This window comes from Cydia splendana, chromosome 7 (assembly GCF_910591565.1).
Source record: "Cydia splendana chromosome 7, ilCydSple1.2, whole genome shotgun sequence".
NCBI classification, from domain to species: Eukaryota; Metazoa; Arthropoda; class Insecta; order Lepidoptera; family Tortricidae; genus Cydia; species Cydia splendana.
This window is the reverse complement of record NC_085966.1, coordinates 3,035,860-3,054,117: the sequence shown is the minus strand read 5'-3', so window position 1 is coordinate 3,054,117 and position 18,258 is coordinate 3,035,860. Positions and strand designations below refer to the sequence as shown.

The 18,258-nt window shown below is 36.9% G+C and overlaps 1 protein-coding gene across 1 annotated transcript in view; it reads left to right on the top strand.

Annotated features, from left to right (window-relative positions):
• Positions 1 to 12,201: 12,201 nt before the first annotated feature.
• Positions 12,202 to 18,258, top strand: part of LOC134792022 (uncharacterized) — an 81,666-nt gene continuing 75,609 nt past the window's right edge. The window contains exon 1 of the mRNA XM_063763142.1: positions 12,202 to 12,500. The gene's annotated coding sequence lies outside the window, so the exon portion shown is untranslated. The remainder of the gene's footprint in view (positions 12,501 to 18,258) is intronic.

Below are 18,258 nucleotides of genomic sequence, written 5' to 3'. Positions count from 1 at the left end.
AAAGCTATCCTATGTTCTTCGCCGGGACTCAAAATATCTGTATACCAAATTTTATCTAAATCGGTTCAGCGGTTATTGAATCCCCATACAAATTTCCACCTCCCTTTTCACACCCTTACAGGATGATTTTTGAGATTTAAAGTAGGCTATGTTATTCCCTGGAACTCAAACTATCTCTGTACCAAATTTTAACTAAATTGGTTCAGCGGTTTAAGCGTGAAGAGGAATTTAAAAAAAAAGTATTTTTTTCATATTTTATGTGTTTTTACTTCTGAATGGTGTCATTATGATATCAGAAATGAATTCGGCATCCCCGATTTAAACGAAAACGATACCAAACTTGGCGTAGTAGCTTAAATGATATAGATATCAAGATCAAGTTGAGAGCCCCCCTCCCCCCTAAAAATTTACATCAAAAATCTCGGTGGCTCCACTTCTTAAATCCATCCTTGGGTCCTAAGGACCAATCCTGCCAAAGGAAATCTCTTGTTCACGCAACGCCGTATTTAAGGCCCAGCACCATCCGCTAAGTGATCGCTCCAGGTTTTGTTTGTAAATTTTATTTTTGTACCTTTGTATTCTTTTTGAGACGCATGTTTTTAAATGACCGCCAGGTTATGAGACTTATGATAGGTATCAAGTTTCAAATAATATATCCTTTACAATAAAAAAAATAGAATTCATATATACCTCCTTTCAACAAATTTATATTTTTACAAACGAAACTTTGGGCGATATTTGACTGGCATTAATTTCCAAACATGTTAAAAAGAGCCATTTCATTTTCACTACAGTATCAATAATTATAGTACTTAATACAAAATGTTTGCAACATAGTATTGCTGTTATTTTCTGTGTCCTAATAGCCGTGTAATTCTGGAGTTTTGTCAATTATTATGAACTTTTCACTGCCATCATTTTTCAACCCTAGTGCGACAAAATTCTGTAATTACCTGATACAATTTGGAATACTGTATATTGTTTGAATGTTTCCTATTGGATGCAAAGGCTGAGATTGCTTGCAATTTTGTTCTTAAATAAATACGTTGTTACTATAGTTTAAGATAAAATTAGATTTTTTATCATAATTATTTATTGTGCTTTGCTGGAATAAAATAGTAAACAAATAAATGTTTTCTTATTAATACTATCCTTATCTTAGAGGGTTTCATAATCTAAAATAGACGTACGGATAATGATGGTCGTTCTTGTCTACGTGACAGCGTGATAAAAAGGTGTCCGTCACTTTCTACACCGCGGTGTTAAAAAGTGACAGCATCACGTGGATAAAACCATCCATAATACGCCTGCAAGGCCACCATATGTGTAAATACCATCTTTGGTTGCTTTTTTCTCATATTAAGATAGAAATAATCTCGTGATTCTAAGTGGAAATAATATGACAATTCCCAAATAAAAAGGACACAAATATTTCAAGCGATTTTTCTGGCTAATAACAAAACTTCCGTGAGACACATACGGTAGACGGTAGATACGGTACGGAGTGAAACATGTCGAGCGTTTTTCGACTTAAAATACGTGAGTGATCCGTTCTCAATATATATTTAATATAGATTTTTCTTGCTCTTATTATAGTCATTGTATAAGCGTGAAATGAACGCTGAGATGACGTCTTTAGCCGTCGTGGGCGTTGAAAGGATTGACATAAAGTTCGCATCTCCGGAAATAAAGACGCCGGAAGGGTATTGAAAACAAAATTTTCTCTCCATATTTCTGTATTTACAGGAGAAACATTTTCACGAGTTGGATGTTTTTGTACGACATGTTATGAATCTGGTTCAGGGGCTTTGTGTCAAAAAAGAAAACGCCTGGGGTTTACGTTCGTAAATTTTCTTGAAAATTTTCAACTAACAATATAAAAATGATCCATATTCTACGTTTTTCGTGGATTCTAATAGTCACTGAAGATTGATTTCAAAACAATCGTCATGTGTACCTACACCTGGGAGCGGTAGTAATATTTTACTTCTACTACTTTCGGGACCCCAAAAACGTATAATAATATAATATTAATAACAGAATTTCTGAGTATTTTCCTTATAAGACCGTCTCAAAACATCTGATCTGCCTACGCAATTTGTTTGCCCGAGGGAATTTGACGAAATATGGATGGAGTACATAATATGAAAATTGGTCCTTTAGATGTTGTAATGGGGTTGGCAACTGTCAAAGGTTTGCATAGATGGCGCCATCATAGCTTGATCCAGGCCATAACATAAAAAAAAATGAGACAATTATAGGGATTGACAGGGCAAGCTATGCTGGATTCATCTGTAATGTACTACGACCGGCCAACCCCATTGTAAGATGTATTCGGATAACTTTGAAAATTGCAAATATCTGAAATAGAAAGACTTTCTACTGTAGCAACAGCACACAATATATATGCCTTAGTAAGCGGTGTAGTAGCAGTCTTGCCAAAATATGAAGTACGTCTGGTTCAACAGATTTTAGAGACTTTCAAAATCCGCTTTCGAAATTATGCTAATGCACCTTACTTACAGTTGAGATCATAAAAATCAAAGTTGATGCATTGGGCTATAGAGAAGCCATACCAAACAATGAAATTGTCGCAATCTCAACTTGTACCACGCGACCAAAACGTCGTAAGCGCTGTAAAATTCATGGCGCTTACGCGGTTATAGACCGACCGTTTAAATGAGTCCTCGCCTGCGCGGTAAGGGGGCGACGGGAAGAGACGACTATAAGGGCGACGGGGAAGGTGCGGGCGGCAGGCGTACGGCGCTCGCACGTTCCACGCCACCCTTAGTCGTCCCTCCTTGTCGCCCCCGTTTCATTTAAGCGGTCGGTCTATAGGTGGCGAGATGCACTGGCCGCTTCTATGGTTTGTTGTCCAAAGAACAACTCATGGCGCAAAATACTGATTCTCTGTGCCTGTTATATACGTAGTAATAATAGTTCAATGTGTCCATGCCTGGATTTTAACATTTATTGCAAACGGCAACAAAGCCGCGCCACAGCACTGCAGCAGTTAAGTAGCGCAGTCTGAATTGGAATGTTTCTTTAACGACGACTTTTTATAACATTTGGTCAATAATAGGACATAATAATATACCTACGACTCTATACCGGGTGTGGCCTGTAACCCGAGCAAATAATTAAAACATAGATTGTACTCCTCAAACAGTGACACTTTTGTTCTACAACTTTTAAAAATTATGAAGTATTTAGACTCCCTATTTTTCATACAGAATAAATATTATCTTCAATGGACGCCTTCGCCACGCCATATCATTGTGATTGACGTTGCTTGTCACGCCTTAAATATAACAAAATTCGCAATACATTGCGTCTTAGAATAAACTTTAAATTGTATTAAAAATCAAACCACAAGTTATTCTTAAAAGTCGCTGAACAAATGTTGGTCAGTATGAGGAGTACAGTCTACAGTTTAATTTTTTGCTCATATTACAGGCCACACCCGGTATAAGGGGGGGCTTTAAGTGGATCATTATACAAAATTCAAAAAAAAAAATTTTTTTTTTCTAAAATTGCATTTTTAATCAAAGTTTTAATGTTGAATTGCCTTTGTACCCACATAATAAGCACCTACATTTTTAATAAACAACCCAAATAATGCAAATGATATTGCAAAACCGCTGTAGTGAGGCAAAAAGGAGCGGGCTAAATTAATTCTCCCAAATATATCACGTAGCTAAAGTTTAATTTAGCTTTGTTGACACAGTGTCTGTGGCTTGTAAATTAATAAGGGACGGTGAACATTAAAGGCATGTTTAGATGAGCACTAGTTTAACTAATAATAAGTTTTTTTGTATAAAATATCATTTTTAATACAAGCTTTGAGCGTTGACTGTATTTTTCTTTTAACAGACAACTAGTACCTACTCATCGAGACAATTCTAACAAACCCACAAGTAGGTTGCATTGTTTTGTCACAGAGATCCTGTGGCCTCCTGTCTCCATCATCAGATCAGCTCGATGGTACCATAATATTGCATTTTCATCTAATTTACATATGCAAAAGAGGGTCAAGTTTATCTTGCAAGATTTGACCCGTACAAACATTGTTACATAGGTACAACATACATTGCAAGTAAAATAAAAGCTTCTAAAAACCAGAGTAAAGATTTTAAAATCTCAATGATCATAATATTCTTCTCGCGTTGTCCCGGAATTTTGCCACGGCTCATGGGAGCCTGGGGTCCGCTTGGCAGCTAATCCCAAGAATTGGCGTAGGCACTAGTTTTTACGAAAGCGACTGCCATCTTACCTCATCTGATCATAATTTTAGCTAGCCATACACGTACTGATTTTCCCGCCGGATCTGCCTGAAAGATGTGTCTGACGGGCACATCCGTCAATGTGTGGCGAGAAATAGACACGGAGTTGTCCGCCGGATATCTGTCCGCTGTCCGTGCTAAAAACCAACGGATCGGGATGTGCCCGTCAGACACATCTTTCAGGCAGATCCGGCGGGCAAATCCGTACGTGTATGGCTATTGGAGTTTATTTAAAATACATACCTTCAAGAAAAGAGCGTACTCCCGTCTTAAAGTCCGGCAACGCAATTGCAACCCCTCAGATGTTGCAGATATCTATTGGCGACGGTTATTGCTTACCATCAGGCGATTTGTCAGCCCGTTTGCCTCATATATCATAAATAACCTTTATCAAATATTTGGTTTTGGTTCATAACCTTTTTAATTAATATGAGTTAAGGTTTTGCGCCTTTTAACATATATGGACATCATAAAATGTGACCGCGGCCGGCAAAACGTCCCACTCTGACGCTTGCCATAAGGACGCCTTATCAGGTTATTCGTATAAACATACAAGCAAATCTCGTCCTTATGTCTGATTTTCTTGCTGAAGAACCCCATATTATAGTCCCTCGAGAAAACCTCGGCAGGGAGCTCATTCTACAGCCGGGAGGAAATTCCTCTTAAACCTCACATTGCGGGATCATTTAGGTTCTTCGGTGAGGGCGAACACCCTGCTAACGGCCTGCGGTGAGGTGGTGATGTAACCGACATTCATAAAATATTTGTCCTCTTAGGCCAATCAATTAGATTTTTTCCAGGAATTAATTCCCAGCAGGCTGGAAATCGTCTTAATACCTTTATTTGGTACTAAATTAATTAGTGTAATCCGAGTTTGCTCTATTCCAGGAGTTGAGGAAAATTTTTTGCTCTTTTTCAGTTTTTTTCCTTGTAGTTCAAACACGGTACGAAAAATTTGCTCTGATCATGATAAAAATTGACATCTCAGGATCCGGAAGATACCTTTATATGAATTCGTAGTCAAAGATTGTAAAAAACGGCCGAAACTTTGAATTTTTTGTTATTGGTACAATAATTGTACCAATAACATACAATTGTGTTAAATTCCGAATATTTTTTTTTACCAGTGTCTAATCCACCACAACCTTGCTGGTATGCTGGTAGTGACATTGTAATTGATGATGGCTCCTTCTACGTCGAGTGATCTTGTCTTGTTGTGTAACTCCCACGGCTCCCAAAATTTATCCACACCTGGGATGGAGCAAACTCGGATTAGGTATACGCATTTAGGACCAAATGAAGGTATTCAAATTTCCGGCTTGCTGGGAATTAATTCCTCAAAACGCTTTTTTGGATCTAATTTGATTGGCCTATTTGGAAAGTTCGAGTTTATATATCCGCTAAAATATTCCGATCCCTTCTAATAACATTATACTCTGTCAAGCTAAACCAAGGACTCCCTTGCCATGCTAACAAAGTTCGCTAACTCGGGTAACTTCGGCGCTAACTATGATGTAATGTCGGAAACTATAATTGTGATCCATGTTGCCAAGCTTCGCGTGTATTTGAATTCCTGTCTTACAACTGAGTCATACATGTTGGCTAAACGTAACATAAGTTAGTGGGACAATTTTAGTGTGTTTTGCCGAAAAAAATTACCTGTTTAACAGTCTTTTCTTATACCTAATTATGTGTCCATATTATTATATTATAGGTAATATGAGTATGATCTATTTAAAAATAAAGACCATTAAGGTCATTGGGGCTAATTCCGTCATAGGGACTATTCCGTCCACGAGCATAATTATATTTCTTTGATTTTCAATCGTAAGAAATAAAACATTTGCTTTTGATTGCTGAAACTAAAAGCAATCGCTGCTTCGTCGATGAAATTATCAATTTTGTTATTTTTGTTCGTTGTTCGAGAAAAACGCTAGTGTACGAAATAGCCCCTATGACAGAATTAGCCACAATGACCTCAACCAATTCGATTACATTAGTTTTAATATTTTTACGTGGTATGTGTGACCATAGCTTTATAATATAATAGCCCGGTGCTCTCGTCACGTTATCACAGCGGGACTGAATACAATATTACCTCTACAATGTTTGCTTGTTGCTTAATAATGAATATATTTAATTTAATACCGTACCATACAATGTAGTTCGCATGAAACTCATTATAGTTTTGATTTTATTTTCTACAAGGCGAATTTTATGATCTTTATGCTTTGAGTATTTAGTAACAGAGCCTCTACCATCAGTTTTAACATTGACATAACGCTCACGTCTACGTAATTTACTTTCTGTACATCTCGCTTGCACTATTGCTCGCATATGCGAGTACGAGCGAGATGCATAGAAAGTAAGTTACGTAAACGTGAGCGTTATGTCAATGTCAAAACTGGTGGTAGCCGTACTGGAGACGTCGTCGGCAGACTCTTTTGTACAGAAAATGACAGCCAATTTTCTGTACAAAACAGTCTGCCGATTTTTGGGGGGAGGATCGCGTCAAATGTATGGCTACTTGTACGTAACGTACAAATAGCCATGCCAAATAAACGTCAGTCCATACAAAAGTTTGCACAATTGTGCAAGTTTTTCGGCAGAGGGGTAAGCTCTTAATGGCCACTCCAGTTATTAAATGCTCTAAGAGCTAATATACTAGATGACTGTTATTTTAATGGTACCAGGTTAAATGTGTCTAAGGGGATTATATTCTTTATTTCATTCAAAAACCAGTATAAATCTTACAATGGCTGGTGTCTTCTTGTAAGTTAATTATAAAATAACCTGTGCCTGGAGACACCGTTCTTCCATATCTACAATTCATCTAAGTATTCTTAAAACTATTTTCCTTCATTTTTATTTGAGTCTATGTATGTATGTGTGTGTGTCTAAGTATGACAATTGTACACAACGTGCGAAACGCCCCTTACTAAACTGAAACGTGACCACAGAATAAATAATAGTACTAGGTACAGAAGACTCACTCTCCAACAAAACGCGTCCGTTACGATCAGCACAGATATGGCCGCTAGGTGACGACAGCGCCACGCGCGGCTTATGGCAGACCCCAAAATTGGGGCCGAACGGATGTACTTTTAGCTACCTGTAGCAAAGCGACGAAATCGCGGAGTGAGTCATGCCTGACGTGACGTCATACTGCATCTGGAAGTATGGAAAGCAAGAAAATCACTTTTATATTTTCTGGAGTGTTCTAAAAGAAGTCATATGTACAGTGTTTAATCTAGTAATATTTAATATCTCGAAGTTTTGAACTCTGTGTAACTGTCTTGTCTAACCAGAACCATATAACCCTCTAATATAGGTTCGAACATACAAAAATCCGCCATTAAGTCTAGTGTATAGGTAATTGTCTACTAATCAAAAGCTAACATGAAGCAAACCGCAGCTCTGCTTCTATTCTGCTATTTCGATCTGACGTAGATATTAAATAATGCGCTAATAATTTATCTAATAAAAGCCTATACGGCTACCACCAGTTTTGACATTGACAGATACGCTCGCGTCTACGTAAATTACTTTCTATACATCTCGCTTGCACTAATACGCGAGTACGAGCGAGATGCATAGAAAGTAAGTTACTTAGACGCGAGCGTATCTGTCAATGTCAAAACTGGTTGTAGTGGTTCTGGTCTATATTTCAGCCTGACCGATTTTTCGGTTCGCAAATTCACCCTGAAGCCAAATTTACCAAGAGGTCGATTGTATTTTTACAATTTGATACGATTTTTATCTTACTTTTATAGGACCACAATTACCTACTCGATACTAATTAGTAACTAGTATTAATTACTCTATATAATTACCTATTTGACGTTTCTTGCAGCATGCAGTCGGCTGCATTACTGCCGTATTGTACCGCGATATTACTGCCGCAAATGTCAAAATCGATGTTGCCGTCCGGATTTTCAACATTTGCAGCAGCAATGCAGTCAGCACTAATGTGGTGAAAATAAATAATAGTACTACCGTACAGAAAGGAAACTTCCTACAAAACCGAAGTTTGACAGCGGTTCAGGGTCGAATCATGCTGTCCCTTTCTAATATATGGCACTATTTTTTTCGACTACTTAGGGTTGTCAAAATTCAACTAATTATCTTATCTTCAACGTATTAGCTTCGCAATACAGCGGGGAAATGCTGCCAGCGTCCTCGGCACCATGCCAAAGGGGCCCAATTTCTTAGACGTATTTTAATTTTAATTTTATTTTATTCAGTATTAGTTTTTAGTTTTAATTTAGTTTTATTTTATAGATAAGTTAGATTATCTTATCTGTGGTCGTGCACGCAAAGGGATGTCAAGTTGTGTCAACCCTAATAATTGCTCGGAGCAATGCTGAGCTGAACGGATCCGAGTTTGCCCGGAGGGCAGAGTTTCCTGGCAATACTGCAGCAGTAAATGCTGGTGTAGTTTGAATCCGAACTGTTTCAACACAACGCACTCGACTTCGACACATGAAATATCAAAACCTAGTCAAATTTGTAAAACAGAATCGGCCTCGGCGGAGAATTCACGAATTTGTGGATTAAACGCTGTTCGAGCAGTATTTTCAAAATTTACTGAACTCGATTCCATCCTGTATACCTACCTATACAGTATGGCACGTACACCAAACGGATAACACCGCATTGTGGAAATATTTAATAACCTGTATAGATGATTTATGCTGCAAGGCGCTTAATGTCGAAGCATTGTAGTGATGGGCAAAACTTTCACACATATATCGGTAAATTAATACTTAAAATAATAAATAATAATAAAATCTTTATTGCTTTAAACCTTAAACATTACATTTCACATCATAAAATTTATTAATAAATAAATAAATATTATAGGACAATTTTCCACAGATCAATCTAGTCCCGCGGTAACCTCAATAAGGCTTGTTGATTAATAGGCTTGTTGTAAAACAGGTGTATCAGGTTTGTGACACATTTAGGTAGTGGGGTTGAGCCTCTGCCACCCGAACTAGGTCCAAGCCTGTGACTCGAGAGTCAGTGATTCCTCCTCGCCTAGGTGTGAGCTGTCAATTTGGTAACAATAGTATTTAAAAAAACCCGTCGCAGAAAACCTGCTTTCAAATAACAATAAAAAGTTAAAAACGCATCCAATTCGCCTCACTCTTTTAAGGCCTGTGATACACATAAGGACGGTGATACAGACATATATACACATAGCGCTCTAACTTATAACACCCGTCTCTTTGCGTTGGGAATTAAAATAAAGAAAATACAATCACGAAGCTTTCTTTCCGATTTTAATAACAGGTTAAGAATTAGATATGGATCTGATATGGCAGTGTCAAAAGTGACATTTGTTGTAGATATGCGATTAAGTTTTCGGGTTTTTCCATCACAATGCTTGTAAAATATTTACAAGAGAAAGTTTTATTAATGCTAATTAAAGTATAGCCTTTTAATATGCTTATTTTCTGTTTTTTTCTAACTGTTAATAAAAATCATAATCATTATTATTTTACTTTTAAATTCATATTATCTTAACTTAAGTAGTTACTTTAGATAAATAAATACAGAGAATAATAATAAAACGTTACCAAGTATAGATATTTCCCAGCACTAGCACTAGCACGTTTGCACACCAGGCATTATCTAAATCGCTGGCGCACCGCACGCTCCATCGTGTGCGAGCCGAAATTATACCAGAGCTTCATTTTAATCTAAACATATCTAAAATAAACTAGATACGTGATACAATATTTGGTGCAATATCCTGGAAGCAGAATGTTTAAAAATACAATATCTGGGAGACCGAGCTTTGCTCAGAAAACATATAAAAACTCAATAATGCGCGTTTACCCAGAGATAGACCCCGAAAACCTCTATATAGCAAATTTCTTCAAAATCGTTAGAGCCGTTACCGAGATCTCCGAAATATATAAACGAGAATTACTCGTTTAAAGGTGTTAGATTCAGGAAAAGTTAAAAAAAAACACGGCATCAATGAGTCCAGAATTTTTCCCATTAAATTCTTTATTTATAAAAATGTTGGTATTGTTAACAGACGTCTTTGCTTATGTGATACATAATTTACATAGAAGCGCATTCAGAAATAATAAAAATACGAATATTTATCAAAATCTTGGAAAAAAATTAACGAAGAGACAATACATAGCTGTAGTTAATGTGCAGTCAATTGAACAATTTTAACTAACTCAATTTCGTTTCAGAATCCTTTTATTTACGCCATTTTGTTTAAATTTGCCATTTTGTACACTATACCTGATATAGGCTAGGGTTTTTTATCTCTACTCAGAATCACGAGCTCTTTCGACCCTAAATTCCTAATAGGAGAAAAAGTGTTTTAAATTTCCATAATTTTTGGTTTCTTCCAACCATTGCAAAGGGCACTTTTTTACTCAAAAAAGTCGTCACTCTAAAACAATAATTTCCAAGTCTGAAGAAAAAAAGTGTAGAGTGACCGATATAGCTATTGGCCACTACATAGTAATTAGCCACGCAATAAGACTCTATTGACTTGTTTCTTTCTGATTTGTTAGGAGTGGCCAATAGCAGTCACTACTAAAGTGTAAGATGTAGGTAAACTGTGTAATCATAAAATAAAATAGACCATATGACATATTTGCTTATAAAACTATTCTTGGCTAGTGCTTTCAATTCTGACATTTAAATTGGATAAGGCAAAAATATATGCAGTTTCGCAACAGGGTCGCCAGAATGGTGCCTGTTGTTATTTAATAGCACAGTTGAAATGCCTAGTCTATGCATTGAGGTCGTTGGCAGACGCGCCAAAATTAGCTACGAGTTTACACAATTCGAAGAATGGCTGAGTGTTTACGTAAAAAACTAACATGTAAACCTCCATGCAAATGATAAATCCAGAATTGGCACTGAAATTTGAATCTTCAGTGCAGGGAATAGAGTTGATTTTGGTTTTGTTTGAAAATAGAACGAAACAAAGTACTATAAGGTAGGACCTTGGGCCTTAGGAGGCAGTCAGACGAACCAGCCGCCAAAAACGCCAGTCCCATTTGGTAGTCCACAATTAAATTACATGAACTTGGCATGTCTCTGTCTCTGTACATGTTTTGGCAGCAGCTACGCTCCTGGGACTCTTAACCTTTTCGACGCCAATGACGGATATATCCGTACCGTAGGTCCAACGCCAAAGACGGATTCATCCGTTGCAGACCATAGAGCAACATATACCTACGTGCATATGCATAAAGTTCAATTTAGGTTTAGACACTTCGGTGACGTGGCGTAGTGACAGCTTTTGTGTTTGATACGGCGTCGAGAAGGTTAAGAAAAGCAGTAACGTCAAAAGCGACACATACAATGTAAATGAATTAATCAATCCTAACTAGTTTACGAGTTTTTGACGAGCAGTCCTCCTTTTTGGAAGTCGGTTAATTAAATCTGTCCAATAACAACACACACAATAGGATATTTGACTACTACTCAAATCAGTTTCTTTCTTCGAACTGTCAAAACGATTTTGCTACTATGGAATTTATATGAAACACTAGCATGTGACGACACAATCAAATTACCTACTCTTTACAGTTTTATACGGGTTTAAAAATAGAAATTGTGTCTAAAAGTTTATCACGAATAAAATGCTTGATTCTGATTCTGATTCTAAAAATAGCTGCTGTCTACGTTTCTCTATTAAATTTCTGGTGCTTTATTTCATGGGTGTAAAATAATTTATTTTAAATACAGTCAAATCCCTATCCAAACAAACGAATGTTATTAAAATCGTCGACCCTCCGTTGTGACCTTTGAACACAGACGGTTTAAAAAGAGCCGTCATTATACCTAATTATGACGATCATCATTTCGTCAAGCTTATTTTCCATTCAACTCCCAAACTCAACAAAAGTTTGATAGATAGACCAGTCATTATTCCAAGTTATTTTACATTCACGTCGTCACTGTCATTTTTCTGCGCTGAGCACCTTTTTATCATGAAGTGACAACGGTGGTCCATTCAGCCAGTTTGGCTGAAACCACCGGGGCTTGAGCACGCGCGCCGGGAGTTTTAATTCGAATTTCGAACGCCGAACGTTCTATTTTAGAATTTGTGTTTGAAAAGTACGTTGGAATTATTGGGAAGTATTTTTTGTGGAAGTTGCTTGTTTTGTGAAGTGGTTGGAGAGGTGTTTTTGGATTTTAATACCTGAAAAACTGTGTTTTCGTGTCTATGAGGTAAGTTTTACGATTCATTAATTAATAAATACTAACCATAATTACCTCATCAACAGGGGTAACTTAAAATGGTGTGTAAAATTCTTTATACTTTATTACAGACATCGTAAATTTTATAGCATTTTTGGTGCAGCGGAGTGGTGTTTTTAACGGAATTGGTATAGAAAATTCCAACTGAAATTAAGGTTAATATTAACGTAATTAACGTTAATTAATCATTAGGATTGAAATTGTTTTTACTAATTCCGTTACCGCCACTCCGCTGCACCGATAATGCTATGAAATTTACAATGTCATTAATAGGATCGCAAAATAAAAGAACTAAAGACAGAAATTGGACGAGGATTCTTGTGATAGGTCTTTGAATCTGTAGAGAACACCTTTTAACCAAGTTAAATTATGATGAATAGCGCAACCAAAGGAGCAAAACTATTGTTTTTCACCTGAACTTATACGAAACTAATGACCTGGCCGACTAGCCGACTAGTCGGCCGACTAATCGGCCATTCGAGCGCCGATTAGTCGGCTAGTCGGCTAAATCAATAGTCGGTACATCACTAGTCATTATTACCTAGATTCAAAAATGCCACATTATTTTAAGCAAAACAGCAATTAAACTAAGTAACTATTTGTTTATCATTTATTTTAAAATCAAAAACTAATTAAATCACAAGAAAGCTTGTATTCGTATTTTCAAATAACAGTTCTACAGTTCAACGTTAGTCTAAATGTAAACTTTATGATTTTATATTGGTACAGTTTAATACATTTTAAACCCACGTCCAAAATAATTATTACAAAACCTACCACGAGTCACAGACAGATCTGATAAATTATGTTTTGTATTCATAAAGCAAAAAAGAAAATAAGCCAGGACAAAATATTATTTAACGTCTTTTTAAGTAAGAAAATGAATATGTTTAGGTTTATTGCGAGCGCGGTTGAATTATTTCAAAATATTTTCACAAAACAACTTTTGACTTATTTCATAAAGTGTTTTTGTACATAGATATTATGTCACTAGCTTCTGCCCGCGTCTTCGTCTGTGTGGAATGATGATGATTGATAACAACTATCCTACGTCCTTCCCCGGGACTCACACTATATCCATACCAAATATCATCTAAAACGGTTCAGCAGTTAAGCGTGGAGAGGTAACAGACAGACAGACAGAGTTACTTTCTCATTTATAATATTAATAATAGTGCAATTAGGGCATTTTAATTTTAAATCGATTACGCCTACTTCTAACAGAAATAAGTAAATGTGTTAAATAATACTCGAATATCTGGGAGACCGAGCTTTGCTCGGAAAACATGTAAAAACTCAAAAATGCGCGTATTGCGCGTTTTCCCAGAGATAAGACCTAACTAGATCGATTTATCGCCCCCGAAAACCCCCATATAGCAAATTTCATCGAAATCGTTAGAGCCGTTTCCGAGATCCCCGAAAAAAACAAAAATATACAAGAATTGCTCGTTTAAAGGAATTAGATAGATTAGATGACATGATACGAGATAAAATACGAGATTAATACCTATTATACGAGCACAATGAAATCGAATAGCTACTATTTCCACTCACTCCTGTAATACGAACCTTTTGTTTGTACGTCACACAATATTACTAATTAAGGTTCAAAGAGATCGCTTTCGATCCCGGAAAACCTTGTCTGAAAATCTGTTGAAATGGTATATCGTTGATCGTTTCAAATGTCGCCGTCGTATGTTTTTTTTGCTTTTGCGTCCGTTTTGATTACGAAATGAGTGAAAACATTTTTAAATTGATTAACAACGTATAATATAACACTTTACTACTAAAATACTTGCACTAAAGAAGGCTCAGTTTATAAGAAATTGCCTACTTTCGAAATGTCATACTTTTTATAGGCCCCGAACCAGGAACAGATTTCCATGAGTAATCGCCCGGGCGATAACTCGTATAGTGGTTAACGGCTATGTATGATGAACCCTCGTGGACGTCAGCTGCCGCTTCGTTGGTGGGTTCAGGAATGGCAGCCACCGAAACACGTAAAAAAATAAAATGAGTTTAGTCATCGTCTCCCGTTTGATACTCTATCAGATGATAGTTTGGATGCTATTGTGAATTTAAAAAATCGTCAGCCGGTTGTATCACGGTGGAAAGAACGTCAGCTGGTCACCTGAACATGTAAAAAATAAGCTCTTCGTTCGTACGTTTCCGTGAAAAAACGATGGAAAATAATTATGCACTACATCTGTAAGTGTGAATGGGTTCAAATTTTGCGCCCATGTTCACAAGTACTATATTATTATACAAAACTGCATATTCATATTAAACATAAATAATAAAAAAACATTGGCCTTCTTTGACGCAGGTACCTTATTTTATATTATAGCTTGCCTTATATTAAAAACCGGCCAAGTGCGAGTCGGACTCGCGTTCCAAGGGTTCCGTATATTACACAATTTTTAACAATCAGTGCCGGATTAAGATATTTTGATGCCCTAAGCATTTCTAGGTGCCCCCTCTCCCTAGGGTCATCAAGATTACATTGATTTTTTGGTAAATTGAGAGAAGTTCATTGCCGCATTACAGCTGAGAATGGAAATCAGTCACATCATTTTATCACGAAAATTGACAGTGCCGCAGCAGTAATGTTGCAACAGAGTACCTAATGCTGTTGCAGTCGCCATCCGAATGTCACCTTTATCATAGCTTAGAAAGTAATAGAAACGCGAGCGAAGCGAGCGCGGAAATTTTTCGATATAAAAACGCAATATGATAGACAGTTGTACATTTTTACTTTTAGTATGGAAATCAGTCACATCATTTTATCACGGAAGTTGACAGTACTGCAGCAGTAACGTTGCAACAGAGTAATGTTGCTGCAGTCGCCATCCGAATGTCACCTTTATCATACCTTATAAAGTTATTGAAAACGCGAGCGAAGCGAGCGCGAAAATTTTTCGATATAAAAACGCAATTTTAGTTATAGTCCCAACCAGGCGCGAATCCAGGATTTCATACAGAGAAGGGATGGGACAGTTTTCTATCAGCCTAGCTTCGCATAGGGCTCGATATTTAAGGGTCTCAGCGAGGTTGTTTTCATGCATAAAATATGCAAGAAACCAGAGAGCTTGAAATTGAATTGGCGAAGTGTGCCCAGCACAAGTGCAGCAGCAGTGTGTGAAGTGTGCAGTAGGCCCAGCTGCGAAAGAGGAAAGCTTGGATTTGGATCCACGCCCAAGTGTAATTAAGGCAGAAGATCAACTTTGCCGTAAGGCAGAAGGCCTCGCATAAGACCTAACGCCGAACCGCAAAAGAGTGGATTGAAATCGAATCTATGCATGTAATCACGACTCTTCTACTGCTACCCGATTGTTTCCCAAAGAATTACGAGCCATTATTTTTGCAAATTAGCTTTTGGACAGCTAAAAAATCGTGTGGTAAAAACGATGTGTCTGTCCCTAATTTTAAAATTTGTTCACCTTTTTCAACCTGGCATTTTGGTGCCCCCCCTGAACGTGGTGCCGTAAGCACGTGCTTGTTTTGCTTATTGGTTACAAAGTCTTTATTAATTCAACCATTAAAGTCGACGAGTACAAAAAAATTTGAGCTAGCTCTCAATTTAACATATTTTTTTAAACATTATTTTTAATTTGACCTTACAATTACTCGTAAGTAGGTAAGACCGTTAAATATTTAAAATGATTATCTTATCAGAAAATTATCATTAATTACTCTAAGAAAACTACTACTCTAAGTAATCCGGCACTGTTAACAATGTATTTTTTATGTGAAACGTGAGTGAAATCTCTTTAAAAAATCCGTAGGGGTCGGATCAAAAACTGTAATTAAGTCCGACTCACGCTTGACTGTACATTTCTAATAGGTTTTCCTGTCATCTATAGGTATAGACCTATTGTATGTATTTTTTTTTAAATTTAAGACTTAGTAGTTTCGGAGATATGGGGGGGGGAATGGTCATTTTTTGCCTATTTTCTTGAATAACTTCTAAACTGTTTATTCGAAAATTATAAAAAAAATATATTTGAAATCCTTACAATAAGCTCTTTCATTTGATATGTAACATGATATAGTTTGAAAAATTAATTTTTTTCATTTTTTTATTTACCCCCCAAAAGTGGCCCCCATGTTTAAAATTCATTTGTTTACGTTACATGTCCGTATTTGGGTCACAAACTTACATATGTGTACCAAATTTCAACTTGATTGGTCCAGTAGTTCCGGAGAAAATCGGCTGTGACAGACGGACAGACAGACAGACGCACGAGTGATCCTATAAGGGTTCCGTTTTTTCCTTTTGAGGTACGGAACCCTAAAAATGAAATTTAAGGATCAAGTAAGGTGCAGGGGGGCCATTCAGACTGCGGGGTAATTTAAACTAATCGAAATATCTTCCATGTTTTACATTATTAACTAGACTAGATTACCACAAATGTCCATTTAGCGAAAAAGAGTGTGTTGTGTGTGACTCTAGTTAATAATGTAAAACATGGAAGATATTTCGATTAGTTTAAATTACCCCGCAGCCTAAATTGTTCCCTGCACCTTACATAATTTAATTTTGTTCGACCAGACATAATGAGTACAGGTATATCTCTCTCTATGGCACTAATATAGAAGAGTGATAGAGACATATCGTTTTGTTGTAGTAGCGCAAACGATTGTCATCTTGGCTAGGCCCCCAGGTTTCTTTAAGCCTAGAAGCACCAATACAAGGACCAGAAGTCAATCTGTAGTCTGATAACTATGCATACGATATTTTCTAGAGAACCTGGTCTAAAAATCCGCCCCAAGCTTTGTCAAAGTATATTTTCCATTGTTTTTATCTTAGTTTAATTAATAACAAACTAGGGAGACCGAGGTGAGTTGTGACAGAGGAGAGTTGTGACATCGTCGATTTTTTGGAATCTATTAACTAATAACGAGCTCGCAATAGCGCGCGTTAGTTAGTTCAAGTTACGAGCTAACAAACGCGCACCAAAACCAAACAAAACCAAAACCAAAGGTAGGTTAATAGATTAAATTACTTATAAGCGCCTTGGTTTATTAGACTGTAAGCTTATTTGTGAATAAAATTGAATGAATAAATCGACAATGTCACAATTCTCCCCTGTCACAACTCACCTTTACATTACCAACTATCTCGTTACTACAAAGGGCTTTTAGTTCGTTTAGCTAAAAAAAAGTCGTCGACCGAGCTCTAAAGAATTTCTTGGTCGTTTTTCATACTCAGTAATAAAGCTCCATCAAAGCAGTATTATCTCTAAGGACGAAGGAAACCCAGCGCTCAGAGATGGTCGTCCTTGAGATGAAATTTCTATTATGCACCTGGTTAGTTTACAAAGCTAATGAGTTGCATTCATTAGGATGGTAAAGTGTGCCAACAACTTTTCATACTACTTTTTATATGTGCATTTTTTCGCAAGAAATTATTCTCTAAACTAAAGATGCAACCTAAGTGTAAGGCCTGAGTGGACGCTTGAAGCGGAGCGTTCGGCGGGGCGTGCAGCGTGGCGTCGGGCTCACAAATGATTTGAGCAGCGTCCACTCAGGCCTTACACTTACGCAAAGTTAAATGTAAAGTAGGTACTTTTTGTTTGCACGGGGTAAATGTTTTAAAATATTAAACTGCTAAAAACTAAAGTAAAAGCATGTCAAATATTTTCTCTAATTCAAATTAAAATAAGAATCTAAAAGATATCTGAGTTCCAGACCCAATAGTAAATTTCATTCGCTTGTGTGACGTGAC